The following is a 27,527-nucleotide window of genomic DNA, read 5'->3' on the forward strand; positions in this document are numbered from 1 at the left end:
ATGAACTTAAGTTCGATGCGACTAGCGTAAATGTTAAAGGAGAGAAATAGAGTGAAATGGGGGCAATGGAAGAACCTATCACCTTGAGCAAAAGGAGAATTCAAACTTATGACACATTAGAAGGCGAGAAAAGCAGGACTGTACGGGTTTCTCATTGCACTCAATAGATCGATAGATTATGGGGTTTTACGTGGCAAAACCACTCTCTTATTATGAGGCACGCCGCAGTGGAGGACTCCGGAAATTTCGACCACCTAGGGTTCTTTAACGTGCACCTAAATCTAAGTACACTGGTGTTTTCGCATTTCGCCCCCATCAAAATGTGGCCGCCGTGACCGGGATTCGATCCTGCGACCTCGTGCTCAGCAGCCTAACACCATAGCCACTGAGCAACCACGGCGGGTGCACTCAATAGCCGCAAAGTACGTTACCAAACAATGGCAGAGTAAATGCAGGGGAACATCGGCGCACTAGTCTCGTGGACGAGAAATCAAAAAAGGAAAACATGAACCTGCTTTAGGTGGGAAGAAACGCGCGAGATGTACAATGATCCAAGAGAGAGGAGTCATTAAAACTAAACGGTGTCTGGTGCTGCCCTGAGTGCAGTATAATCGGTGTTTTGCATGTTCTTCGCACTCTTGCCACGACAAGCATATTCAGTGCGCAGCACTTGCCTCTTTTCACCTTTACTTTGTCCTGCGTTCTTCAGGTAAGCCTCTGCTCTCAGACTGAAAAGCTCTCAACATTCGCCCAGTGCGCTCTTCTCGATGCGTTCCGCATAATTTCCGAACGCAAACGGGGTCACATTATTCTTTACTTTGGTCTCTTCGCTCACTTGTGAACCAGTTTTTATGAGTCTGTATTTTCTGTGAGCGTAGGACATCGCTCACGATTTTCGAGCCACAACATCAATCTGCAAATTCCAGCAACAGCGAATGTTACCTCAAGGAATAAAATGGGAGAGAAGAATAACCGGCAGTTAGAGTCAATCGCAACTGCTATAAATTGAGGGGCACCATGGTGGGCTGAGGGACGTCGTAGGGAAAGGCTCCGGGTTAATTTAGCTCACGTGGGCTTCATTAAGATGCACAGAAAGCATGGTACAAGCGCATTTCTGGCCGTCCCCTCCCATCGGAATCTCGCCGCCGCTGAACGGGAATCGAACCCAAGACGTTCGGCTGAACAACCGAAGGCCACAGCCATTCTGGCAGATACTCAAAACTATCCTACCCTAAAGTAGGTGCCTAGGCAGCTGGCTACCATAATACACATTCTGGATGTCTCGCGACCGCGAGACACATACAGAGAAAGATTAGCGTTGTTACTCAATGTTCACAGTGTGTTTTATTTTATTTCTGAGTGCACACTTGTTTCGCTCTGTTGCTGCTTGTGTACCGATTTGTGTGTACCGATTTGTTTCTCTTCGCGCTGTGTTATTATCTTTTATTGATTTTTATATCTATAAAGGCAATTTAGATTCCTAAATGATCACCTGATTTTTATACTTGTACGTTGTTGCTGTTTTCCTACTTGCATTATATATGCGTGCCAAACAATATCTCGGAGCAGAAGCCTCAGCCAAGCTGCATAGCCTTTTGCTTTTGCTTTGATTTCTGTTGATGTAAATAAATAAATAAATAAATAAATAAATAAATAAATAAATAAATAAATAAATGTAAAATACTGAGCCCTAGCCCTAGAAGTGCCCTATGCACTCCGTGCGTGTTTGTGTACCAGTCTTATGAGAGAGAGTGAGATTGTAAAAGGAGCAGTTGAGACTAGGCTACGAAAAGAACGGAAGCACTTAATACACTCTAGGAAGATTCTCCGCGAATGCTATGTAGGGTAACTCAAAGGAAAATACAAAGAACAAGATGATGAGGGACATCGTAGAGGTGACGTCCTAGAAGATAAAGTTAGTGTGAAACAAGTCCGCTTTGAAACTAGTTGGCTTCGTTTTTCATGTTTCGATAGTTCTATTTAAGATTAGCTTTACGTTAGGCCCCTTGAACCAGCTAGTAACATTGTATTGACTCAGGCCTTAGCGTTCGTAGATCGTTTGTTCTGTAGCGCAGTGATTTAAAGACTAGTGAATTCCATCAGTAAGGAATACAAACGAAAAATGTACAAAGTAAATGGGAAGGAGAATTGGGGTTAATCGACGGGATTTACGCCTAACGCCGTCCACTATTGCGCAGGCTGACAATTACCACTATTTCAATCAATATTCACAAGTAACAAGCTGCATTCTTGACAAATTTCGGAAGGTAACTTCTTTGAAGACTCATCAGTGGGAGCTATTTTTCCCTCGTAACGAAGTTTCTCGTTCATTCTGTGACAAATGGGGCCGGTTATCTTATCTAGTATTTTCCCATGCAAGAATCTTTCGCAGCAGCGGCAGTATACACTCGTGTACTAGTTCGAAATATGACTTTCGAAAGCCGAGCTGCCGAGAAACTTGTCTGTCTTTATATTTTCCGCCCTCTCCGTGCATTGAATGCCACGCACTGCAGATAGTTACTGTTTTCATTGTGTCTCCCGCCAGCGACGTTCCACCATCACAGGACACCACCAAATAACGCAAGCGACAACTGCAACATTTACTCGTGGCTAATCATTCGCTTTCGTAATTTCTCGTGCTAAGGCCTAGGTGACATGGAAATGTATATAAATACTAATTAATTCAAGAGGCGTAATTTCCGGCTAAGCCCGATGAGCTAGCCAGATAATGAAGATGCCAACGAGCTTTCTCCTGAACAGTACACGCGCTTATCCGCCGCGATTTTGCCGCATTGTCCAGCAGTCTCTCTTGGACGCTGCGTCGATGAGGCGGTGGGGAGAGCCGCCACCACAACGTTGCATACCGACAGAGCTGCCGGCTCGAATTATTCCCGGCTGGATGCCAGTCTTTTTTTTATATGCTTTGTTTGTTTCCGGCAGCCAATTTTCTAGAGTTAATGCATTGTTTCCGCGTCCGCGTAGTGTTTCGTGAATATCTGCCGTGGGGCTTTTGGCTTCAACGCTATGCATGTGAACACAACTGGAAGCGCCACATGGTACCGCAAATAAGGCTGTCCGAAAAAAAGCATCGGTTACACATTCAATATTCAATACCTGATGCATACCATCCCGTAAACTCTCATTTGGGTAAAAGAATGAGCACGTAAGCGCCATACACATCTTGATTAGGTGTGTCCTGATCAAAATTTTACGCAAAGGCGTGTGTGTGTGGGGAGGGGGGGGGGGCGGGGCGCAGGGGGTGGGGTATGGGGGCATGGAGGGTTGCCAAAGGAACAGTTTCTACTAACAAAGTGAGGATAACTTCCTTATTGGAAGAATGAGTATCATAGAAATAGCACATTTATTGGTTCCGTATAATTTTTAAGAATTAGTGTTTTCTATGAAACTACCTGCACACTCTCAATTTAGAAGAAAGTATTTTACGGCATATTTCTCGACAGCATTACCACAAAGTGTGGTAAGCGCAAGACGTAATCGCAAGCGCCAGCCCAGCCACAACGCTCGAAAGCAGCAAATAAAGGTGGATGTAATGTTCCGCAGGAAGAATGTAAAGTTAGAAAAAAGAACTGCACTGATACCAAAAATGGAGCCAGTGAGGCACACGTGCTTTTGCCGCGCGTCAGAATTGTAGGGCGCCACTCAGCTCAGTAGCCAGTGAATTAGCCGGGTTGCTGAATAATACGATTACACGGGTCCTATGAACACAGTGCATTCCCTCCAAGAGGCAGCAGCCGCTCGCAGAGAGCACGTGTGCCTTAAATGCGATCCGAATAAGACCGCACAGCAAGACCAGCACAAGAAGGCAGGCGAAGGGGCTCGTGTACTAATAGCGCCGGTGGTTCGCCATTAGGGTGCAGCGCCTAAATGGCCGTGGCTTGCACTGGGAGCGTCTGCATCTTGGAGCCGTCGTTTCCAGATAACAACGAAGGGTGCTGCGCGTACGTGAATGACATGCGAAACGAGAATGTGGTTCCTGCGGTGGTCATTTCAGCAACGTTTTCGGGCAACGTGAAGTTTGTGCGCCGCTGTAGTTAAAGTTGCAACAGTTTCAAAATGCGTTGGTCGCTCAGCGAGAGTGATGGTCTAAATGCAACCGCCTGCTTTTGCTTCTTTGCTTAATGTGAAAATGGGCGAGTTTGGCCACAGGTGAGACAAGCTATTTCGAAATAATAGGTACGAAAGAAAAAAAAACAATGACCAACGAAAGATAATAACATGCAAAACCCTGTAAAAAGTCTACAAGAAAATGGTAAAACACTAATAGAACAAGTCTGTAGATTACGAAGAAAAATCAAGATAAAGTGTGTTTGCCTTGCAAGGATAACACAAACGTGTATATAGGCAACGTGAGCCCGGAGGAAGTTAAGAATGCACACTAACTACCATTTAAACGGTAATTATCAATTCACTGTCCGCCAAAATATGTTGTAGAGCCTAGAGAGCCGATGTCTACTTGTCGGGGCACAACCAAGGTGTAGGCACTACACCTTGGTTGTGTAGGCACTTCACAAAGAAAGAGTGCCTATCTAAAGTGTTCAAACATCTGTGAAAGGTACCTCGCTTGTCATGATACCCGCATTCAAGGAGACAGTGGTGAATAGAAACCCCCACTGTGCTGCAGTGCGGGCACTCACATGAGCTTATTTCTTTTAATCGATGCAAGAAGTAAGACGCTTAGCCTACCTCCAGGCGTGAGTGGTCTAGGAGAGCGTTTAGTGTGTCGCCTTTTGAGAGGTTTACAGAAAGGCGAGACAGAAGGTCGATATTAGGCAATAAAGACAACGTTGCGCTGTCATCAAACCATGTCATCCGGCATAACTTGTTTCTCCATATCCTCAGTTCTTGCCTCCTCAGGGATTCGAGACGAAACGGTCATTTTTACTGGTCAGCCAATCTAAAATGCAGCAGTATACATCCATATCTGCGCTGTAATGGTAAGAGCAATAAATAATGAGCAAAATATCAGCAATACGATTATAAATTATGACTTTAGGAGTCATGTGGTAATTGCAAGTTTGGAGTCGGCCAGGACTCAAGCATAACGTAGAGTCTAAGGTTTTGTGCCTTGCAGGCTAGTTTCGAGGAATAAGTAATAAAAATGTGAAGCGATACCAGTTTCTGTTGCAGTTGTATGCTTCTGAATTGTGGGAAACTGCAGTAAGAAAACCTGCTACCTGGAATGCATTTCGCTGCAAACTTCCGAGTCAGTCTGCTTTTTGCAAAACTGACGCTTCCCTCAAGTTCGAAGCCGAAAGTCATGCTTTAAGTACTGCATGGCTGCCTTGCCTTCAAACATGCCCCAAATTTACGGACAGGCTAATTATGCGGCCTTGCAAACAATGATCATGCTGGCGTACTCATTGCGCAAATTCTGATATCCGCTACTCCTACAAAGCTTTTTCAGGAGAAGGTATCATTTTAACATTGCAATCTTGTGTTGAACGGTAAAATGGTTGTGGATAGATTATGGGACTCGCGATCAGGGAATGTAAACGTATACATGACTCGAGCACTGACCGGCCTTGATTCCGCATTTGTAACAGGTGCCCTAAAGTATAATTACTTGTACATTTAATTAGCAATGTTGCATACATATTTAGTCGATCAATGGTTATTGTAAATTTCTTCAGGTCCACTGCCTCTATAGTCATACCGTTTCTCTTCACGCCGTGTTTCATGCCGTTTCACGTCACGCTGTGTTCTGGCTTATACTTCTTGCGAGGTCAGCTGGTAGAGCCGCTAAAACTGTCATAGTCCTGGGTTCCATTGAATATTAAGACAAAATTTTCGTAAAGTGCGACACTGTGAGCTCTCGCTAACCGTGGTTAAGCCATCAAAGGCGCACGGTATCTATCCCAGAATGCCTTCCCGAATAAATGTAGGGCAGCATAGTGTGGAAATGATGTCATGATTTTTGGCACGTATTTCAGTGAGAGCGAATGAAATCATGACTACAACAATCGCTAATTCTCAAACTTAGCTGATGTTCAGGTCCGCACGTGAGGAATGACGAATGAACTGAGTTTTAGGCACCATTAGGTTGTGAAAAAGGCACAAGAAGATAAACACAGAGAACGGCAGTCAGGAAGAACGTTCTAAAAAAAAATAAAGCGTGCCGCAACCTGCCTTCCGAGAGCACTTGCGTGGGCTCTCGTTTTGGCTGCGCATCTCGCACGCGATGAAAATTGCGACAGTTCTGCTCGAGCCTGCTCGAATTTCCCATTATGGTAATTCCGCATGACGACTGCCGCAATTATGCAAATTACCTCGACTTTCTGCCGTCAATGCACCCATAATAAATCTTGCTACTGTTATTAGAGAAACTTACAGTATCCCTTCGAGTAAACAGAGTTTGGAGAGTAGCAATGCCCGATAGTGCAGAACGTTTCCCATCAGTGCATTCTTGTACCTATAGAAAATGGGAAAATGAGGGCACACCAAACATTCTGTCTAGCATAGACTGCTGTTTGGCTTGCCTGCCGGTGATGCAAAAAGAAATCTCGATATGAATGTCGCTTGGCCAATCTGCCGACATACTCTCCATTAACTTCTACTTCGTATTGCGAGTCTTCCATTACGGGAACGAATAATTACCAGAAAAATTAGTCAAAACGAAGCACGCTAAACCATTCAAATGTAATTTAACATTCTTCCAAAAAAGAAGCATGAGAGCGAAAGGGAGATAAAAGGGAAGGCAGGTATATTAACCAGTTTAGAGTCCGGTTGGCTACCCTGAGCTGGGGAAAGGGAGAAGGGAAATAGAAAGAAAGGAGAGAGAAAGAGAGATGGGGCAGAGAGACGTGCGCGAAAAGCACTACAGCGTCAAAGAGCGCTCGCACAAGCCAGACGTTCTCAGAAAGCAGAAAAGTGTCTTTAGCGAGACGATGATCGCTGGGACAGTGTTCTAATATTGTCTGTTCACTCAGAAGGCGATCATCTAGTTTCCTGAATGCGTGGCCATAGATTGACTTTGTGCTTCAAACTAAGGATAGTGGCACAGTAGATGGTCAGTGCTCTCCTCGCAGCCGCAGAGATCACATGCAGGGCTGTCAGCCATTCCAATTACTGCTGAGTAAGCATTCATGAAGGCAACTCCCAACCACAACCGACACAGAAGAGTCGCTTCGCGCCGGTGCATTCCGGCCGTAGGTCTGACTTGCAGTGAAGGGTTGAGCCTGTGCAGTCTGGTGGACGTTGTATGTGCGGTGTTCCACTCAGCTAACGAGAGTGTGCGTGCGTCCCAGCGTCTGTCCTTGAGAAAGGAATGGGGACGCAGCGGTCTTCTTGCTTTGACGTCTGGGCTGCCCTATCTGCGTCATCATTTCCTATGATACCGGAATGGTCTGGTCTTCATTGAAAAGTGATATCAGAAGCTTTTTTTTTTCTTAAGTGATGGTTGAGTTCCACGATTTCGCGCATCATTTGATCGTGAGTTCCGTGTCGGAGAAATGACTGTATACGTTGTAAGGCCGGCCTTGAATCGCAGAAGAAGCACGAAATTCTAAAAGGGCTACCTACGTAAAATTCTATTCAGACGGGGCATTGAGACGAACATAACATGAAGCTTCATTAGAAAGTCAAGAAAGAAATATATAATAAGGAAAGATACGGGTGTTGACATCTGCGTGATGTTGCAACGCCAGCTCGCTGGGACATCTAAAATTATATGAAAAATTTCACAGCAAGCTTTAGAGTTCGCTCAGCGTTTCTAATTGGCACCTACTTAGGCTAGTCCCCTTTCTACTGCTGCAAGTGCCAACTGGCATCGCTCGCGGAAATATAACGTTGCTTTTCCGGTTATGGCTTGGCGTTGCTTTTACAAAAGCCTCTTCTGTCTGTCTTGGAATGGCCGTTGCAGCAACGTGCCATTCTCTCTTGTGGTTCTAAAGATATTATCGGACACCTGCTGGGCACATGCTTTTAATACGACGTCAAGCGCATGTCTTTACACACAGCACTAAGCAGATTGCACTCTAGTGTATTTTCTCTCAATCGAGCGTTGCGACGGGTTAAACCGTGCCAAACAATATCTCGGAGCAGAAGCCTCAGCCAAGCTGCATAGCCTTTTGCTTTTGCTTTGATTTCTGTTGATGTACATAAATAAATAAATAAATAAATAAATAAATAAATAAATAAATAAATAAATAAATAAATAAATAAATAAATAAATAAATAAATAAGTAAATAAATAAATAAATAAATAAATAAATAAATAAATGTAAAATACTGAGCCCTAGCCCTAGAAGTGCCCTATGCACTCCGTGCGTGTTTGTGTACCAGTCTTATGAGAGAGAGTGAGATTGTAAAAGGAGCAGTTGAGACTAGGCTACGAAAAGAACGGAAGCACTTAATACTTGGGTTGCACGCTAGGACGGAGGGGCGATGTTGGGTCGTCATGGTTTGGCAGAAGGTGGCAAGATAGAGCATCCGCGTCTTGATGCTTCTTTCCAGCCCTTTATAGGTGACATCGAAATTTCACTCCTTTAAGCGAAGCACCCAGCGACCAAGGCGACCCGATAAGTTCTTGAGCGATGAAAGCCAGCACAGTGCGTTATGATCGGTCGCGACTGTAAGATGGTGGCCGCGAAGGTATGGGCGAAACTTCTGCACTCATCAAAGAACAGCAAGACGCTCCTGCTCGGTTATTCTCTGCAGTAGTTAGGGTACGACTAGCATAAGCAATTACTCGTTCGCGGAAAATGTTGTCACGTTGCAGTAGAATGACGCTGAGACCATGACTGCTAGCTTCAGTGTGAAGGATGGTGGGCGCGGTCGGATCAAAGAGGCACAGTACTGGGTCCTATGTCAAGGCATGTTTCAGTGCCAGGAAAGCGCGATCACATTCGTCAGACCAAACGAAGGGCACGTTACTGGCGAAGTGTTGATGGAGAGGGGACGCAAGCGCGGCGAAGTTTCGTACGAAGCGCCGGAAGGGAGACACAAGTTCGAGAAAAGTGCGCAGTTCTTTTTGACGTAGTGGATGGTGAAATTCAAAGACGGCGGCAAGTTCTGAGGGTCCGGTTGAATACCTTCTTTGCGGACTAAGTTCCCCAGAACTTTGATGGTCTTTCTGGCGGAACTGCATATTTTTGTGTTGAGCAGTAGGCGAGCGTTTTCAAGACAGGTAAGGACTTCATCGAGATGTTGAAAATGTTGTGAGAACGTGGCTGAAAACATTAGCATAGCACAGACAGGTTTTCCATTTCAAACCACGCAAGACATTATCAATCATGCGCTCAAAGGTGGCAGGCGCATTGCAGAGCTCAAAAGGCATCACATTAAACTCGTAAAATCCATATGGGGTGGCAAACGCTGTTTTTTCTTTGTCAGGATAGGACATCAGTATTTGCCAGTAGCCTGATTCAAGGTCAAGGCTAGAAAAATATGCGGCGATGTGAGGCCAACCTAGTGCATCTTCGATCCGCAGCAGCGGGTAAACATTGTTGTACGTGATTTTGTTCAGTGGACGGTAATCGACGCAAAAACGCACTGTGCCATCCTTATTCTGCACTAGAACAACCGACGAGGACCAGGGAGTCGAGAAAGGACGTATATTTCGTCGAAGCATGTCTGATATTTTTTATGGATGATTTTGCGCTCTGTAAGAGACACGCAATACGGGCGCCGGTGAACAATGGGGGAGCCGTCAGTCGGATGCGTTAAGTATTGGCGGTAGTCATACCGAGAACGGGTGAATTGACGTCGAACAATGAATGGTGTGTGTTCAATAGGGCGAGGAGATCTTGACTCTAGGATGGCGTAAGGTCGGGGCTTATGGTTGCTGACAATGGTGTGGAAGAGCCATAACTTGGCGGCGATTTCGACTCGGGTGGCACTGTCGAAAGGGTGACAGTTGTAACAGGATGAGTGTCAACAGCGAAAGTGACAGTTGATCCACGGGGCAACAGTTGGGCTTTCGTAGTTTGGTTTAAGTTAAGCAATGCAGACCCCTCAGAGAAGGGAATAAGGCCAGAGGTAATCGCAATTCCTAGAGATAGGGCATGGCCGTAGATTAGAGTAAGCAAATATGCTTCAATAAAAATTGGCGCTGGGCCAGTTGGTGATGCATTCTTTAAAACTGATGGTGGTGCCAAAAGGGACGAACACACGGTGAAAACACGACACGACGACGGGGAAATGCTTCGTTCCCTCGCCGTCATGTCTTTTCACCTTGTGTTCATCCCTTTTAGCACTACCATAATTTTTTTTTTAGAATGCGTACCTCGCCATTCACAATGTTACAGGAGTTGACACTTCTTCTCTTCGCTTCTCTTCTCTTCTCTTCTCTTCTCTTCTCTTCTCTTCTCTTCTCTAGGTGGTCAAAGAACGTAATCGGTAGAGGTGACACCGCGAATGCGTTCTTCTTGGTTAGGGAGAGAATAACCGGTGGCATCCAGTTATGAGGCGCTGACAACAAGAGATAGGAGCAGACGCAGCAGATAAGAAGTCCCATCTCAAGATGAGTTCGTGGATACGCTCATCAAATACCGCAAAAACAATATTGTCACGAATTCCCTCCGTGGACACACAAACAGTGCACTACACTATTGGACGAATAATAGCGTTGGTCACTTCACGAAGAGCAAGTCCGTAGTAAGGAGGGGTCACTTTTCGGAGGCAGGAACAAAAGTCAGCACGAATAATTGTAATGGTAGCGCCTGTATCAACGGGAGCTTCGACGTGTACACCTACGGCTGTATCCCTGTACAGTTCATCAGGCATATTTCTCAATGTATGCAAAACTATAGCCCTGGGAGTGTAGGCATTCGGATGTCGAACACTAATTAAGTCGTTACGTAGAAATGGATCTCTTGAGCAGGCTACTGGGTGAATAAAGGCGGTTACGCTACATAAAGGCATCAAGGGCATGAGAGCAGAGGTTCTGTCTGTACAAATGAAGGAGAAAAATAATGAACAGAGTTGGTCGGTATTTGATACAAGTCATAAGAACAGAAAAAGCAATCAAGTTAATGAACGTGAATAAGCGTCTCATTGCACTCTTATTTAAATGACGATGGGCGTTATATTTAGTGTCCACCTTACGTTTTCAACGTAGGAAGGGAAGATAGAAGTGGAAGAAAACCATACTTTTCATCGCTGAGAGTCGAACTACCGAGAGAGCGCTCCAACGCGTGAACTGTTCCGGCACGCGGGCCGAAAATCTGCGTGCAGCGGCTGCTATAGTATACGTGTGGCCTGTCGTAGCTTCCACACAGCTGAACGCTTCGATTGCGACCGAGTGCACAAATGCGAAGGGAAAAGTGAGCCATCCGTTGCAATATACCAGCAAGCAACTGCGCGAGTGGCGCTCTCAAAGGGACGCCGTCAGTACAGGCGGAATGAAGTGAGCGGCGTCGTTGCAGTAAAATGCGGCTCGCGGAGGCCTCCTCTGCCGAGCGGGCTAGAACCATGCGGCGACGAAGCGCACGTTTCTGGCCTCCGCTCGCGGAACGAGAATCGCGCACAACGCGAACGAAACAGAGGCCCGCTCGTAGCCAGTAGAAATAATGGCGACAAGGGTTATGGCCCTCCTGGATGTTTCTCGTGAGTCAGAATGAAGATACCCGAAATGAAAATTTGTCTCGGAGATATTTTTTTTTCTTTCAGTGCACAGGCGGTTTCCCGGCCACGTACACACATAAATCGCATAAACGTATGAGATCTCTCGCAAATCGTAACGTTCGTAGGGAACGGGAAGAAACAAAAGGACGGCGAATGTAAGTGCTCGCGAGTAAAAAAAAAAAAAAAGGTTGCGCTCTGCGCATTTCGTGCTGCGTCGTGTGGCGATGCAGTACAGCCATCGCCGTAGTGACATTGGTGGAGCACTGCACGCGTCATGCGAGGGCCGTTGAATCGGCTCACACCGTTGATGGCCTGCCACGTTTCTAGAATCGGTAAAGAAGGAGCGTCCGTACAAATGAAAGTGCTCAAAAAATCAGCTCCAACATCGTTCAATCAAAAGCGTCCTGCGCGGCAATAAGGACGAAACATGCAAATATTTTATTACGGCGTTTGACTTTCTTAGCGTTAAGCTGGACTGATGTCTTCCTTTATATTCATTTCCGGGTTCTCAAGTTTATTAAGCGGTGCGGTCTGTTGGACAGGATCATTAATCTTCGGCCAAACTGCAGGCCATCCCCGTTCGTGCTTTCGTGGATGCTGCTATAGCTTGGGGCTGCATCTACATGGAGTGCCTATCGGAGCCTCACGCACGTAGCCCCTTCTTCCGCGAACCTAATTTTCAGTTGGTGTCAGGTACAACGCGCGCCTCCTTCCGTATCGCAGCCCTTATGCTGAGGTTCTGGCCATCGCTGAAAAGCTTGCATAATGTTTGTGCTAATAAGTTTAAGCCGCATGATTGTGTACACGCAGCAACTTTGCATGTTAAGAGAAACCAAAGAGCAATGGTATTTCCAATGCTCTTTGGCTCAGGCTCTAGACACGCGATCGTGTAAGTAGTGGGGACAAGTTCTGCGAAATAGCATGAGTATAAAGTGTACTAAGTACACCGCCAGGAGGCTGAACTGGCCTGGAAATGACTGCCAGAAACTTTAAGTTCGAGCTTTTACACGTACCTGAATAAGATCTAGAGGACGAGGAACGAACCAGATATATGGAAACTTGGTCTTCAGTCTTGCAAAACAATGGCGCTTAAAAGGAAGCTTTAGCTTGGAGGCTGCTATCTAAACAGATGAGAAAAGAGAATTAGTTCTTCTAGGCAACCACTGCACCAAATTTGGCGACGTTTGTTGCATTTAAAAGAAAACCTTAAAATCTAGTAACTGTTGGTGTCGAATTTTCTATTTAGGTCATCAACTTTTTATTAAAAAGTGACAAATATTAGAAATTTTCAGAAAACGAGACTATAAAATTTACAATTCTGCACCTCAGCAATAAAAAATATCACAATTATGTGAATTGCATCTAATAGTACATCCAAAGCGGACAAAATTGATATGTTACAGATGAATCTCAAAAGATTTAGTAATATGGAAATGCAGCGTTTGCACAACCCTTGTAAACAACGTAAGACATTCTCGTAAGATATAAAATGACATACCAAATTTGTTCGCTTTCCATGATCTAGTGGATGCCGTTTACAGAACTGCGATATGTGTTTTTGATGCAGAGCTATTAATTTGAAAGCTTCATGCTTCTATTTTTTTCAAACATTTGCATTTTTGAAAATCTTTCTAACTAAATTCAGGCCCTAAATAGAACTTCCGCTTCCAACAGTCACTACAATTTAAATCTCGTTCTCAAATGCAAGACTTTTCATTAAAATTGGTCCACGGTTATCTCAGAAAACCATTTTTGCGTTTTACATGTATTTTAATAGGCCGCGTCGGAACTGGGCCCGAGCTAAAGCTTCCTCTTAAGAACGGGACAAGGGAGATGACAGACGCTAGAGCTGTCAGGTTCCTAAGCATTGTTCGTTCGCCGAAATGTGTGCCAACCGGCCGAAGTTAGCCCACTGTCGACCTTTAATAACCCGTCTAGAATAATACTTGAACTGATTTATAGTCCCAAACTAACAATCTGTATTTTTAGAGGAGCTGTAGTCGAGTGTATGCTATGTAAGGTTGGCCTATGTAAACGTGCTATTTAAGTACGTGTGGATTTTAGTATTCTATAGCCGCCGCAGCCAGGAATGTAACCGGTTGACCTTCAGCATGTCGCGAACATAACAGCCTGCTCTTGTCACAGGTTTACCTACTCACATGAGCCTTCAAAATGGCATGAGATTAATAAAGCACCACAAATGAATAGGTGAACAAGAGTAAAGACAGCTTTAGCTGCTTCCAATTACACATCATTTATAATGCGCTGGAGGGTTCGTACTGCCACAAAAGATGTATCGGCAAAGCAGGACAGCCAGTGAACGTTTTAAATTATCATGGCAGTGATACAGTCAAAAAAGCATTAAATTATTTTAATTGCCCCGCACTTAACATTTTAGCTTTCTAGGTTACAAGGTTGACGAACCTAGAACTTTATACTCGCCTGTCAAGGGCTTTCGTTCTACGAGAGAAAGAAAATATAGAGATTCATATCTGATCCACAAGTTCAACACACTCCAATGGCAGTGCATTAATCTTTCAGAGGGAGATGTGGAATCTATTTTTTATGCTCATTACAAGAATATAGATAGCTAACACTTTTCCAGTCTGTCATCTGGTCAGACCAGAGCTAATCATGCCCCCTCCCCCCTGCCATTGTTTTCTCAACTCTTTAGAATTCATGCTTTTTTCTCTCTCCTAGATTTCTTCATTACATGTCCTAGCTTTTCTCTCCCCGTAATAGCAATCCAATATTTGCTCAAAATTTTTTTATTTCCTTCGGCTCTAGAAAAAAACATATTTTTACTCATTCGTTTATTCTCTCATTGGCACATATTGTTCTTGTCACCTTTTGATACTATATTCTTTTTCTTGCGACTTTCTACTTCTGCGGTCCATGGAATATTTCTACGTGTTTCAGCTTTCTGGAAAGACTAACCTCCGTATTCTAGAACCCGGCAACGACGCTTCGCGCCATAGTGGCGAACGTCAACGACGAACTCCCTCCCGATGCCGCCGCCTACTCAAGCGCGTTGAAGAAGCACGACAACTCGCCCGCCCGCGCTTCAAGAACCAGCAAAGAAAGGACAGCCGACACTATAACCTGCAACAACGCTATGTGGCATACAACCAAGGCGACCCTGTTTGTGTTTGGACTCGGGAAAAAGCTTTTCCAGTGCTACTTCACTCCATACAAGATACTCCAAAGTCTTCGTTCGGTGGGCTACGAAGTCGTATTCGACGTTGTTACGCAACCACAGTGGCACCGTGCTGAACCCGAAATCATCCATGTGTTGTCCCTAAGCCGTATTACGCGCGCTAATCAACTGTGAAAACTTTAATTCTTTCTTGCTTTATTAGTCTTTTATATCGCCCGCCCTGCTGGCGTGTGGCTATGGCGTTGCACTACTAAACACGAGGGCGTGGGATCGGCCGCGGTTGCCGTACTTGGATGGAGGCGAAATGCAAGAAATGCCCGTGAACTGTGCATTTAATGCGCGTTAAAGAACCCCAGGTGGTCAAAATCAATCTGGAGTCCCTCACTACCACATACTTCATAATGAAATCGTTGGTTTTGCATGGAAAACTCCAGATTAAAAAAAATTCCTTTATAGTGTGTGCTTTTCCGCTTTCGTGCTCTCGTTACAGAATCGGGAGGATGCTTTTAAAAAACACGTGTTACATGTTTGTTTTTCCGGTGAACGTTTATGACAAACTAAGACCGGATTCACACAGCCGTCAAACGCATCGTCCCGTCACCGTCACGGCACCGTCGTTTGTCAAGGAACAGTGTTTTGTCGTCAGTTTTTATTTAAAGAAAGGGAACGGCGACCATATGAGCACCAACGAAGGCCACCGGTGTGTTATATTTAAGGAAAAATTATAAGAAAACACTGTTTCATGGCGGACGCTGGTGCCGTGACGGTGATGAGACGGGGCGTTTGCCGGCTGTGGGAATCCGGCCTAACAAATGATAGAAGTTATCGATCGGTACAAAACGCGTCCTAATGTATCTGAACTTTGTCGATTAATTTCGCCCGATCTACAGCGAAGGAATCTTGTTTGTAGTCAGATTGCATGCGCGCCGCGAATAGTGGGGTATACTCTAAAACATCCGTGAGCAGCAGCAATTACGCTGGAATGTACAATGACTAATGTATAAATAGCCGAATACTTCTCCGGCGGACTATATTTTGACGATTGACGTCTGTACGTGCTCTCCACTTTCGTTGTGCTTAATGGCTACTTGCTTTTCTTGGCACAAGTTCGCGCAGTAATTAGTTAGTTTTACTTCAATTGGAGTTGTGGTCACTGTCTGGTTCTTCCCTGTCACTATTCAGCGTGACAATGTAATGTAACCTCGTAGGTACGTCTAACGCCGACAAACCTTTTAGTTGGATAGCACTTAATATTCACCAACTACGCTAAGAGAGAGAGAGAAAACTAGGGTAGGAAAGGCAGGGAGGTCAACCAGAACAGCATCTGGTTTGCTACTTACACTGGGGGTCGGGAAAGGGGAATAGAAAGAGGAAGAAAGGGAGAGAGTAAGCACTGAGTACGTGTACCAACTACACTAAATTTTCTGATGTTTCAACTGCCCCCATAGATGGGCCACAGCGCTGGTGCCACTGTGTCTGCGCGTATTCCTAGCTAATTCACCAAAATCGGAATGTGCCACTGTTACGCATGTTGTGTAGAAACATAAAAGTACTTACATATATGTGCTGGGACACGAGTTATGTAGTACACATGCGTCGTTATCTTCTCTGCCATGCATCTCTCCTCAGTCTTCTTCCACACCCGCCCTGTTTTCTCAATGGCTTTGGCATTGCGCTGCTAAGCACGAGGTCGCAAGATCAAAACCCTGCCGTGGCTGCTGCTTTTCGGTGGGGACGAAATGCAAAAGCACCCGTGTACTCTGCCTTTATTGCACGTTAACGAACCACAGGTACTCGACAATATTCCTGAGTACCCCGCTACGCTATGCCTCATAATCAGATCGTATTTTCGGCACGTAAAACACCAGTGTAATTTTTTCATTTTTTTCATAGACAAACATCAAACACCGGCTTCCTCCTAGTCAAGTCGCTGCGCCAAAATATCTGTGTGCAACCGCACACAGATATGTGTACGGTTGCACACATGTCTATGTATAGAGAGGGAAATTTATTGTTAACCAGGTTCGGTGTCTTCCTCGTAGGGTCAAGCCCTTAGTTCATGGTCCCATGGGCTCGCGCCACTCCGCGTGCCCACCGGATCAGCCATCGCTGCTCTTGCGGGTCTAAGCTGGTCAGCACAGTCTTCCAGTAGGACGGTGAAGGTGAAGAAATAAGGGAGTAACCTGCAGGGGGTGGGGGGGAGGGCATTCCCAGGTGCAATGATATACTGTGGGCTTTGCTCCTCAGTAGGGAGAGTATATTGAGACGATATATTGTGCGGGGTGGAAGAGGTGAAGGTAAAAGCGAAACGACAATGAATTAGTTGGTGATTGTCTCCACGTGACCGCATCTTCTCGGTTAAATGAATGGTGTTCGGGGAGAAGCGTCTCCTGCTATCCCTGTAATGTTGTAGAGGTTCAGTGTAGTTGAGTGGTTTTGTCGGTTTGTCGTCTGGGTTGGATAGTTCTTCCAACGGCGCTGATTTGTGAGCTCTCGGTTACCGCATCAGCGTGTTCATTACCACGGAGATAGGCGTGTCCAGGTGTTTAAACGACACGCACCCTGTGTAATCATCTGGGGTGTAAAGATGTAAGCATGCGGTTTATGTGGAATGTCACCATCGCTTGTGCCAGAGTCCTGCAGGTGGTTTGTGAATCAGTGACCACTGTGATGGGTCAATTCGGTGCCGGTATGGTTGAAGCGTGTGCGATGGCTGGGGCGATCGCAGCCTCTTCCGCTGTGGCACTTTCACAGTGTTGCTATCTAGTAGTGCTATCTCGTGCGACCAGACACAGAGCACGTCTCTGTAGGTACCGGGCCACGTCGGTGTATAGGATCGGCATGTCCGATGCGTCATCGCCAAAGAGTCGAGCCAGGGCGGACAGATGCAGATTCCGGGGAATCGGGGCCACGTGAATTTTATTTGCGTGTGCGTGTGCGGTATCCAGCCGGGATAGAATGAGACACCCCTGCCTTGTTCGTTGGAGGCGTTATAATTGACTGTTAAGGTGGCTTTCCACTAGTTATCGAATGGTGTTGTGCACCCCGAGTCGTAGTAGGAGCTGCGTGGACGCATGTTGGGGTAGTCCCAGCACTTACTTTAGTGTCGTGCGGAGGAGGGTGTTTATCTGGTTCTTGTGGGTCTGAATCATGTTATGGTAGCGGAGGTAATAGGTTGTTCTGGTAATTCTGAGGGCTTGCACGATTCCTAGTAAATCTTTTTGTAGGAGTCCTTGTCGGCGGTTCGTAATCCATTTTATCATGTGCGTTACTTAGGTGATTTGTTGACGCAGTATGCGTAGGCGGTATGTGTCACTTTCCCGTTGTATTGCAGGTAGAGGGATTTTGCAGGTAGAGGGATATTGCAGTAGAGGGCAGGTACAACGGAGTCTGTCTACCCTTGGAATGAGGTTGCCATTGAAATGCAATGTGAAGTTTAGTGGTATATCGACCTTACTGTGGTTTTGCATAGAAGCAGGAGCTCCGATTTTCCAGCTGCGCAGGTGAGTCCTCCGACTGTTGCATACTCTTGCACTATGCTTAGTTTTTCCTATAGTGCGTCTTGAAGGCGCCGTCCGGCCGTGTAGCCACCCAGATTGTGGCATCATCCCCGTACAGGGCGTGCTAGCTGCACGTTCGGCAATTTCTCGAGCAGCTGTGGTAGCTTTGCCGTGGCTACGTTGAAAGTATTGGCGAGAGAATCGAACCCTGTGGTGTGCCTCTGCCGGAAAGTTTTATGATGTGTCACCTAATTTTACCTCGGTCGATGGTGGCTGTCTTGTCAGATAGAAAGGATTGTACCTAATCGTACATGCGTTTTCCACATCTAGAGGATGCAAGATTGTTTAGAATGAGGTCATATGCGACTTTATGAAAGGCCCCCTCGAAGTCCTATGCCAGAATTGTGCTGGTTTGAGCTGTACTAGGACCATCCACAACATCGTCCTTGAGTTGTAGCAATATGTCCTGCGCAGACAGACCTGAGTGATAATCGAGTAAGGTATTGGGGAAGAATTGTTTCGCCTCGAGGTGAGGCTGGAGGCGCATAAGAATGACTTGTCTGAAGAGGTTGCCAATAGACGAAGTCAGGGAAATGGGTCTGAGATTTTTTAGTGGCAAGGGTTTCGCAGGTTTCAGAATTAACGTAATAAAGGCGTGTCGCCATTCTTGTGGACGCGTTCTGGTTTTCCAGTTGTCGTCGTAGTAGGCAGTTATTTGCCGGATGTCCTGATCTTCGAGGTTGTATAGGAGTGCATAATGAACGTCGTCTGCACCGGGCGCCGGGCTAATTCTTATGTTATGTAGGGCTGCCCTCACATCTGTTTCTGTTATATCGGCGCCCAATTGAGTTTCTTCCTCGTGTGGATAGTTCTTTTATTCCGGTCGTGGACCTGTAGCTATGTATCTATGTGTCTTTAGAGGAGACTGTCATCATCCATTTGTTCTTTGTGGATAATAATGCGGATGGTGTTGGTTGTGTGCGTTTTGTATGCGTTAGGATGAGTAGTGGTCATAGGAGGGACCACATTTTGGATGTACTCAGTGAGCCGTTAAAGCAGTAGTAGAGGTTGTGCCAATTGCTGTTAGTGAGGAGGTTGATGACGTATTCTTCCGCTTCTGGCATGATCCATGCGATTCTTTGTTTTACCCTACAGTTGTGCCGCTGCCTCTTCCATCGTCTGGTCAGGCCTCTTCGCGCATCCCAGAGCTGGAGCAGTTGTCTGCCCACATGCTGTGTCTCCATTGTTGCAGTGAGTTGCTTGGTGGCAACTTTAAAGTCTGCTTGTAGCTGTTCTGTCTCTTCATGTAGGGAGGGCGCGTCATGTTCAGTCATGGTTCTGTTACTTCGGAAAGCGTCCCAATTCGTTAATTTGATTGCAGGTTTGAAGCTGCGTGGGGCAACCAGTTCGACTTCTGTGGCTAGAATGCTGTGGTCGCTGCTCATGTTCTCCATTGGGTTGTTCGAGGATCATTGAGTCAACCCCTTGACTATTGTTAGACCGGGCAGATATTTCTGCTTACGCTGCTACTCGTTCTGGTTGGTGTGTCAGCTTCTTTCAGCAGAGTGAATCGATGAAGAGCTATGGCGTGGGCTAGACGACGGATTTTTGGAGTTTCTGTTTGGTACCCCCGTCCTGGATGGGGCGCATTAAAATTTCCCAGACTGATCAGTTTTTCGACTTGTTCACTGGTGGCCTGAAAAAGATGTCCGAAGTCGTCCCGTCACGATGTAGATGAAATGTAAATGTTAGGTAAAAACAAGGTGGTTTGATATCGGTTCCTGTGTACAAATTCTAAGAGCACATACGGAATGTGGGAGGTGTTAACCATCTGCTCGATCACTGTGATTTGCTTGTATACTAATGTGGCAGCTAGTGGTGGTTTGGAAGTGCCGTGCTTGTCTGTGTACGCGTTGTATCCAGTGAGGGTGGGCGCGCAATGTACTTCTTGTAGTGCTATCACATCTGGTGGGTGAGACTGTGTGGCTAGGAACTGTGTGAGGGCCCCTCTCTTCCTTCGGTCCCCTCTACAATTCCATTGCCCCGCTTCGAGCAGCATTGGTGTTTACATTTCGGCATAGTGTGCCGAACGGCTTCGTGCATAAACCTAAAAATTGCGTGCATGAAAGTTGTGACCTCTGTGGTGCGTAAACATTGAATTAGATTAAACATTGCACAACATGAAAATGGATACGATTCTACACGTCTCAATAATTCGTGTGCTATTCGACTAAGCGCTTCCCGATAGCTTCGCTCCACATAGACTACAACTCCGTGACTATGCACACCCAACATGCACGGTGGGTTGCACAGATTTTATTTTTTATCGACGCACATTTGCTCTGGTGTTCTGCCAACCACTGCATGCTTATTTGTTGCAAACGTACTTGTGTGTCTTGGGTCGCTTCTTGCAACGTGTATAGATTTTTTTTGCAACGTGTGCCTGTTACCCACACGTCACTGCCATGCTAGTTGCCATTTCGGAAGATCGCGTGCTGATCACGGTGTTGGGAGACAGCAAAGTAACGTGGACCGAATTTAGTGCGTTTCGGCTTCATCCCGTGACGCTCTGTCTAAGTTTGTTTCCTTCCTCCGCATATGCAACTGTAGAAGGTAGTACGCCATTTGCACCATAGCCTTGCGGCCCCTAATTTCAATCATGGCCTTAATTGTTCAGATTGTGCAAGAAGACATCGCTCGTAACGGCGAACTACGTCGCTCGTGCTATGTGCTGAAACGCTTGCGGTAAATTGCCTCTTGTCATTTGAATTTCCTTCCATGTTTGTTTCCATTCACTAATTGACACTGCTGTCTTCACGCTTAAACCTTCGGGCGATCTCTCATGCAGAAGCATTGCTCCCTCGCTATACGTTCGCCTTTCATCAACATGCGTCACGCTTGTCGGCGGGTTCCCGCGTGCATCTAGTGCGAGTTCCTGACGGCGAGCTTTTCTGAACGACTTTCCCTGGCCTTCGAACGTCGTGGAGCACAAACTGGCGAAGAGGGAAGATGCAGGAGGGACCAAGAGGCTCGGTGGTGGCCGCTTCAAAGGCGGGGGGCGCAACACAAACGAATCCTCTCGGGGACGCCGGCAGCGGAAAACTTCGGAATGCGATCAGGAAAGCAACCAAGTGAGGCGGCGACGGCGCCCGGACGGTAGAGTAAAAGTGCACGCCCCGCGAAAACAAGTTAACAACAGAAAAGGACATCGTAGTTGCCTTTTCTTCCTGTGCCAGCAAATCAGACTTCGCCAGTCCTTAGAGAGATGAGAAAGGACAAGCTAGCAGCAGCAGCACATGATGCGAACTTCCGTTGCCGTCCGCATCCCGTAATTAGATGTGCTAATAAGGTGACAGAGGTGGGTTGTTTACAGCCTGTAACCTTTGCTCTGCTTAAAGCTCAAGCGGAGCGCGATCTCGCTAGCTTTCGCTTCTTTAGTGCATCAACAGTGGAGTTTGCTACGACATTTCTGAAGTTCTCTCGCACAATTTTTTTTCTCTTTCAAGTCAGGAGGAAACGACGCTTCGTTAGCGAGGATGGAACCTTGATTGCGGTTGGGGATTGGAGTGGCGTTCGAGGCTCTTCGCACACAAGTTCTGGATTGCTTCAGGATGTGTGCGGCCGCCTGTGTGGTTCTGCTGTCCAAGTTTGTCTGCACAAGTTAATTTTATTGCTCTTACGGCAGAATTACGCATTGGTGCATAATAAACAGCAGTGTCATGCTTACTAGTTTTTGTCAGCTTTCACTTTACAGAAGCACGTGAATAAAGTGCGCAGATAAGATAGGCCCGGATCTCTTCACTATGTTTCACGACTTAGAAGCACAATGCAGACACTTCACGCCACTATTAATTTGTACATTAGATATCCTAAGTGGGAACAGAAATGTAGCTTGCGGGAGCGGTGCGTCAAATTTACACAAGTGCTTGTCGCTTTATTTCTCTCTTTTTTTTCGTAGTTTGACTGCTGACTCCCCATAAAATTAATGTCCATTGACTCTCCCATGGTTCGGCCTTCTTCAGGTGCGCACTGGACGCGTGAAGAACGGATTGAAGGCGTCGCAAAGGGCAGTTGTCACAAGTAAAGAAAGTTAGGCGATCGTTACCTTAATGTCTCTTAAAAAGGTCGCGAGATTACCGAATGTTTCACGATTACAGGTATTTCCAGAACTACTTCAAAAGAAATGAAATACCAGATAGTCTTGATTTATGTACGGCGGGGGTTATGCTATTGGTGATAGGCGGGAATTTTTTTTAGTATGCAGATTAATTAGGGGCTTAGGAAATTTGCTTAACAGGTGTTTATGCCTATCGAGAGGTGGTATATGATATGTGTAGAAAGTATCATTGTTGTTCTGGTTGAACCAAATGGGAGGGGCGACAATGATACAAAGTTTATCGCAAGTGTTTTATTTGCGAGCTTTGCAGATAATTACTCAATAATCTATTTATCCATATCTTGAGGCGTTATACAACAGAGACAGAAAAAGTCACAGAGAAAAGCAGGGATGGTGACCAGAAAAGCGTCGGTTCACAGCCGTATGCTGGGAGAAAGGAAAATAGGGATGGAATGAATCTATGCAAGAATTGAGTGGTAGGCTATACTTGCTTCGCGATCAGAAATACAGTTGTAGAAAGTGCGACGGGATGAAAATGTGACAAGGTGAAATGTGAAAATGCGCCACGCAGAAAATGACCTTCGTACAGGGTCCTAAAGATGCACAAAAGTGCTGTCAATTCCTTGTGGGCCGACGAGCGATAAGGATTTTGAAACTGGCCATCACGCTGATGACAAATGCATGTTTTACCAACGATTAATCAACCTGGTCGCCCTCACAACTCTAATATCAATTTTGTCGTCACGCTGATATCTGCAAACAGAGTGCTTTCCTCGCTCCGTTGACATTTGGAACTCGTTACCTTTTTCCACTTTTTTCTTCCCATTGCCTATATTTATTTTAAAAAATGGTGCTGTCAAGCTTTAGTGCCTTCCTGTTTGAGTTCCTAGTTCCTTTTGTTTGCGTTCCACATTTATAGGTGTTGTATTGTTTGATACCTTGGTTTAATATTACAGACATGTAGGTAATACATTTTGGTCTGTGCCTTACCTGGTTTTTCATGCGCTGAAATGTTTCAAAGTTTGTTTCCTTCCCCCACTTGTGCTACAACCCAATAGAGCTTCAGCACGTAAAAAAATAATGATACTGTAATGTTTTGCCATATTGGCGATTTGAGCCAATTAGAGGGAGCCAGTGCACTGAACTTTCAAGGTGCTCAAATTTAAAAAAAAATGACGCAATTCCACAGCGCCCAGATAGCCCCCCGATGAACAAAAAAAAATGTAACTGCGTTTCTGAAATGCCGCGAAGACCAACCTCCGTCTTGAGTCTTACGAGACTCGTGAAATCAAGTCACAATAAAGGCTTTTTCTCGTGTAGTTCAGATTCGCGTGAATATTGGAAGTTTCTGATAAAATGATGTCGTGATTTATGGGTTACTAATTTGTTTGTGTTAATAATTTACTAGAAGATAGCAAGTGAATTGTCCTGGTGATGTTCCTCAAGGGTGGCAAAGTGCCATACACGTCACCCTGATTTTATACCAAGGGGCCCAATGGACCAAGCCACCCCAATGCATGGAAGCTGCTGCTTTATCTTTCAAATATCACACAGTCACGGGTTATGTTTTTGATGTTTTGTGCGCGCGCGCACACACACACACACACACACACACACACACACATATATATATATATATAAATAAATATATATACATATATATATATATATATATATATATATATATATATATATATATATATATATAAAGTGCTTTACAAGGGGATAATATTTATTTCTGTTGTGGTGAGCAGCTGTTTTCTTATACACGACGTCTATATGTGTTTGTGTCTGGGCCAGACAACCGATTGCATGAACACAGGGTATGTCAAAAAAAAAAAAACTGTGCGTGTGAACCTCTTCAAAGCTACAGTAGACACACAATTTCGACAGAAGAAAACACCGCTAAGCTCAAAGCACAGAGTTCTGCAACGTGTGCACATTCGCATTTTGCCGAACATCAGCCCTCCATGTGATTACAGCAGCCCCACCCACATATATATTAAAATTAGGCTGCGTTTCTGAGAACGCACACAGTGCCGATTCGCATTGTGAAGGCAAGAGAAAGAATGTGCGCAACGACAAAGGAAAAGTTCAAGTCGTACACAAACATGTGCCGAGAAAGCAGTCCTAGCCACAACACGCACAGAAAAGTATCGTTGCGATGCAGAAACTATTGGAGAATCCTCCTCAAGAATTTGAGCTCAGCAGGACCGTGCATGCTTGTCGGGTTGTCTGCTCTGCCGACCTGCGTCACCGGTCGCGGTTTTTCGGCCGAGCACAACGAACACGCGCATTCCTCGCCACGAAACGCACAGCCGGACGGGGGCCACCGCGAACGCCGTTGGCAAGCGTAAAACGCAAGCGCAAGAGAGACGCAAGCGCTGGAAACGATCCTTTCCGAGCGCGTCCTGCATCCCTGAGAACGGGGCAGAACAGTTCACAGATGCACCCGCTGGGCTCGCATTTCGCTTGGTGTCTCCTGAATCCGGGCCCCGCTCTTGACACTCCTACCGCCTACTAGTGGTTGCGGCTGTTTTTTGCAAACGAGCTCCTCTGCGCTCTCTAAAAATTTGCATAGCTACAGAACGTACAGATAGAGGGTTTGAGAGAGTGTAGAAAGGAGTTGGCGTTGATTTGCTAGCGTTGGTTGTTTGGCGTCCTCGTACTACTTTCCTCCTTTTTCACGCCTCCCGACATTTCAGGCGTCATCACTTTCCTTCCACTGGCTTGTTTCTTCCTCCTGACGCATATTCTCGTAGATAGATAGATAGATAGATAGATAGATAGATAGATAGATAGATAGATAGATAGATAGATAGATAGATAGATAGATAGATAGATAGATAGATAGATAGATAGATAGATAGATAGATAGACAGACAGACAGACAGACAGACAGACAGACAGACAGACAGACAGACAGATAGATAGATAGATAGATAGATAGATAGATAGATAGATAGATAGATAGATAGATAGATAGATAGATAGATAGATAGATAGATAGATAGATAGATAGATAGATAGATAGATAGATAGATAGATAGATAGATAGATAGATAGATAGATAGATAGATAGATAGATAGATAGATAGATAGATAGATAGATAGATAGATATAAACAACGTTATTTACGACATAATGAAATCGTTAAATTATCTTGGTGTACAGGCATTCTCCGTTTGGCTTGTTGTGATGAAGTGGTGCTTGTCATTGGGCGGAATTTATATGTTCGGTAATGTAAATATGCGCATTTCTCTGCGTATATGTCTCACGTGTGTATAAGTAAATACCGCATACCAAATCAGTCTATAACCCCCACAAGACATCACTAGCATGCATAGCACCTTCCGCACCACGCCGACCACCATATAATGTTTCGCATATCTTGAACAGTTCCCGTTCAGGGAGGTTCCGCTTAATTTTTCTTGTCAATACGTTTCATATGTTTACTAACATCTTACTTTGAATATCTTTGAACTTCGACAGGCCATTTCAGGGGATCATGCCGAGTCTAACATACCACTCTCTCTTCAACGAAAACCGCAATTCACCCATCGTTGGCATGTGCCCGAGCTTGGTTACGTTCCCTGCGAGATGCCGACATTACAACTTCCCGTCAGTTGGCTGAGCAACTTATTCCTGTTCAAGGACCTTTTCATTTCTTAGCCGCTGTTTCTTTATTTCAATCCACCTCCTAGGCTTTTTTGTTTTTTACTTTTAAATGTATAGCATTGCTCATCGAATTTATTTGCACTCTAGTTTCTTAAACACTGTGTCGACAGTACACATTAAGCGAAATTTCCTAGAAAACTTTTTATGCATGTACTGCTCCAATCGTTAAGCCCACAAAACTCACCGCCTAGAAGCACCTTCTGGTCACAGTGACGTTTCAGGGGGTAGTCAGATAACGGTAAGGCACGTTAACGCATCGAGAGTACATGCTTGTTAAATGCGAAAATAGAAGTTAACCATGTGGGACAAGATGAAAATGGCCCTGTAGTTTGCCTTCTTATTTTGCTATTTTTCATCGATCAAAAGCTAGATTTAAAAAAAATTACTGAAACTTCACTAGATGCTATTGTGCCGTTGCTCACGCCCATCTCATGTAGGTGATTGAAATGAAAGCATAGCGCTTCGTTAGTCCACGTTTTTGTCGAAAACAAGTATAAAGAGCTATTATCGATTGACTTTGCAAAATCAGCCTTGATATTGTGTCAGGCTACTTTACCACCCACGCGAAGGCGTAGGATTGCGGCGTGAATTGCCAATGCGCTCGACCGGGAGAGCGAAAGTACCAAAGGCTTTGGAAGAGCACCGGATATTTGAGAAGGAAACGGTGCTTTCTTCTACGCTCACGTTCAGGCGGTGCTTCGAATAAAGGAATTTAAAATACATCTGAAGCTAAAGTTGCACGAGACAAATCTTATCCACAAGGGTTATGAGACGCCATCTCAATCGCATTTTAGTGGTGGTTATCTTTTACACCTTTTTTAGGTCTCTAAACATTAGAGAATTCATTTGGTTGCTATTGACTCTCCTTTTAGTGCATTTCCGACCATGCTGTCGTTGAAGAAAACGAGACCGCAGATAAGGTGGGCACTGAGGACATAGGCAGAGTTTGGCACCTTGATTCCTGTTGAATATTCAATATCAAGTGTCAACATTTATTTTTTTAGTGTGTGAGAAAAACTTAGTGAGGCATGGCGGTTTTATCTGCGCTATTCAGGTTTGATGCTTTTTTGCGCTTCAAAATAAATAACCGCATTGATCGCGTGTTTGATTTGCTCATGCATTGTCTACACATGAAAGTGACCTGCGCGTCCTGATTTCAGCATAGAAACATGAGGAGGCCGTCCTGTGCTTGCATCCTCTAAAACACTCTGGTTGCATATATGTAGCATGTGGTTATCGTATACTCACCACACGAGCTGTAACTAGAGACCTTACGAAGCCACTTAAACCGGCTGAATAGGCGTATTTTATTCGTTGGCAAGGTTTTCGGTTCTTGATCGTGCCCTGATCAAAACTCCCTGTTGTAACACTTCACGTTTTCCTAATAGATGGTGACATTATGCAGACTCTTTGAAAGACGACAGTCGTGGTTGTGCCCATTATCTGACTTCATGTACGTTATTGTGAGCTTGCGCTCATCTCTTCGGCTGCC

At 45.2% G+C, this 27,527-nt stretch overlaps 1 long non-coding RNA gene across 9 annotated transcripts in view; it reads left to right on the forward strand.

Annotated features, from left to right (window-relative positions):
* The window catches only part of LOC135903540 (uncharacterized), a 616,847-nt gene that overhangs the window by 470,686 nt on the left and 118,634 nt on the right, over positions 1-27,527 (forward strand). The window contains exon 7 of one of the 9 annotated variants that reach the window (XR_010564844.1): positions 21,747-21,927. The exons of the other annotated variants lie outside the window; for them this stretch is intronic. This is a non-coding gene — a long non-coding RNA (uncharacterized lncRNA). Of the gene's footprint in view, positions 1-21,746; positions 21,928-27,527 lie in introns of those variants that run through there. 9 annotated transcript variants of the gene reach the window in all.

Source organism: Dermacentor albipictus, chromosome 1, assembly GCF_038994185.2.
Source record: "Dermacentor albipictus isolate Rhodes 1998 colony chromosome 1, USDA_Dalb.pri_finalv2, whole genome shotgun sequence".
NCBI classification, from domain to species: Eukaryota; Metazoa; Arthropoda; class Arachnida; order Ixodida; family Ixodidae; genus Dermacentor; species Dermacentor albipictus.